The following is a 3,063-nucleotide window of genomic DNA, read 5'->3' as shown; positions in this document are numbered from 1 at the left end:
ATGGTTTTATATATTGCAACTTGTTATGGGATATGTGTGTTTGCGTATGTGAACTATGATTGTCCTGTACGTGGTTAAAAGTTAAGTCTTTCATATGTTGGTATGCAAGTATTGATAAAAGATTGAATGAACTTTTGACAAACAAAAGATAAGCATATTATATCATTATGAAAATATTTATGGAAGATAGGATGATATTTTATTTACAAATATTAAGTCTATTATATGTCATTGTGCAAATAGTGATGAAGAATCGAATGAATCTTTGTTTATTCCGCAGTATTGATCTTCCCTGATCCATATGTATATACTGTGCGGCTCCGTAAGTTTTCTTATGTGAGCATTTCCGATTAAATTAATCATGGGTTCTCTTGTGGTTAATTTAGTTGGGATTTTTTGATACAAATTCATATTCTTATGTGCTTTGTTAATGTCCCAAGAAATCCTTATTTTCTTGTGAAAGTAAGGTCACTTTTGTTGTTCTTTCGGGAATGAAATTTTATGGGGGAGAGTTCTTAATTGAACTTGTGCTTAATTGACAAATCTTTGTGGGAAGCGCGGATGTGGAATGTTATAGGGGTTATCTTGTATCTTTATAAACTCCTTGATGAATGCATTTAATTCGGCTATATGATTGCATTTAAAAAGTTGACATGTGCTTGTATTTTGGTCATGAAGTATCTCTATGGAAATTTCATTAGGATCCCACTAATTTTCGTACCTTTTCCAAGTTTATTGACAAAAAGGGGGATAATTAATGTGTAGTTCACACTACAAATACGTATGGTTTTCAGATCATTATGTAAGGGGGATTGGTTTTCATGTGAGATGAAGTATTGACTAAGGGGGAGTGATACATGTCACCATAGTATTTTTTTCGAAGTTGTGATACAATTAAACTTTTATGATGTGTAATAATACTATGACACTGTATAACAATGATTGAGAGTTATTGTTTTCTCATTGTTATGGCTACGGAACTTCAACAACGATGATGCTGAATTGAATACCTTTAGAATCATTGGAGTACTTGGAAGTGACGAAGATTTCGAGTAATGTTGAAGAACCAATGAGATCAAGCATTTGGATGAGAAGCTACAAAGTTTATTTATTTTGTATTTCATATGTATTGATAGTTTTGTCACTAAAATTGACAAAGAGGGAGATTGTTAAAGAACTACTCGGTCGAACTCGCAAGCGTTGCTATCTCAAGCTTTTTTGTCAAGTTTAGTTGCCAAAACTATAAGTCTTGATTTATAGTCTACTTATAACTAAGTCTAGGACTAGGGTAGTAAGTGTAGTTGACCTCTAGACTCCACGGCGTTCATCATGCGAAGACGAAGAACTACTCAAGGAACTTGTGGAACTTCATCGACAAAAAGGTATGTGGATACTTGAACTTATCTATCACTCAAAAGTCTATCTATTGTATCTAATATCTTGAGACAAAAGTCGTTTTGCTATATAGACTTCGATTATACACATTTGTTATTTCGAGCCGAGTTTATCTCGCTTATCTATTTCTCGAAATATGTTTTGGTAAGCTTTCGCTTTAGCCAAGTTCATCTTTAATCGTGACGAAAGTCATGCTGATTATTCCAATAACTTGAAATCGCTTTGATGAAAAATAGTTTGTGAATAACAACTATATAACATCCTCTAAGAAAGTTTCAATGATTGAAATGAGAATTTTGAACATGTAACCATCTTTGGATAAGAACATAGTGTGTTCTCACCTTTGTGTAAAAGTCCAAAACCGGTAACCAAAAGTATGCGTACACGTACGCGTACTGGCGGTTGTTGGAAATCCGGGTAAGTATGTGTACTCGTACGCATACTGGCGGAAAGTTCACGTCCGTGAATTTCTGCTGGAGTTTGAAAGTAAAAATAAACTCAATCCGGTTACTTAAATACGCATACATGTTCGCATACTTAGGTAGGTTACGTTCTAAAATAGGTTTGTTCATGAACTAAAACATTTATATAATAAGGAACACAATCTTTGCAAATCGTGGCTATAATGTTCATGAATCGATTCAAGTGAGTCAAAACCGATTTTTCTTCGATTGTGTCTTGTATACTTCTATGAGATCTAAGAAATTGAACAACTCTCTAACTAGTTCACTTGAGTCATTTGAAGTAGTTATGGTGAAGATGAATAAGGTTGATATGAACGTGCTCATATGGCTAACCATTGGTTAACTATTGTTGAACCAACTAAGTGTACACGTTTAGGTACGGTTACTCAAACCTAAATGAAGTTACATTTCATTTGTGTATAACAATCTAAGTTCGATCTAACGGTTGAAAGATATTAGCTTGAATCTAATCAGCTCTTCATCTAACAGTGAATATTGAATGCTTTATTACAACGGAAACTTAGGTTGCATACCCTGATTTGGAGACTATATAAAGGAAAACTCTAGCAACTGGGAAACCTAATCCCCACACCTCCTGTGTGATACTATTTGTATAAGCTATAGTCGATTATCCTTTAACCTTAGGTTTTTCACGAAACCCTGTAAGTTAACGACTTAAAGACTTTATTGGAATTGTGAAGCCAGGCCCAACTATTTTCTCTGTAGTTGCGTGATCTGATCTTCTTGTTTCTATCGTGATTGAGCGCAATCGTAAGATTTGCTTGAGATTTATATCTCCGATAGGCAAGATAAAAAAGTAGTCACAAACACCTTCGTCTCGTCGTTTGTGATTCCACAATATCTTGTTTCGCTAGTCGATCGATTAAGATTATTATGAGGTGATTGATATTTCTAGGCTGTTCTCCGAGAATATAAGTCTGGTATATCAATTGGTTCCTATTCACCTTGATTTATCAAAAGACGGAACAAAAAACCCGTAGGTATTTCTGTGGGAGACAGATTTATCTAGTCCTATATACTTTTATGTGTGAGACAAATTTGTTTATCAAGTCTTCAACTTTGGGTCGTAGCAAATCTTATTTGTAGGTAAGATTATCTAAGGGAATCAAGTGGGTAGTATCCTGCTGGGATCAGAGACGTAAGGAACACAACTGTACCTTGAATCCGTGTGAGATTGATTAGG

The sequence above is a fragment of the Papaver somniferum genome, chromosome 11, assembly GCF_003573695.1.
Source record: "Papaver somniferum cultivar HN1 chromosome 11, ASM357369v1, whole genome shotgun sequence".
NCBI classification, from domain to species: domain Eukaryota; kingdom Viridiplantae; phylum Streptophyta; class Magnoliopsida; order Ranunculales; family Papaveraceae; genus Papaver; species Papaver somniferum.
The sequence above is the reverse complement of the archived record's forward strand: the minus strand, read 5'-3'. Positions refer to the sequence as shown.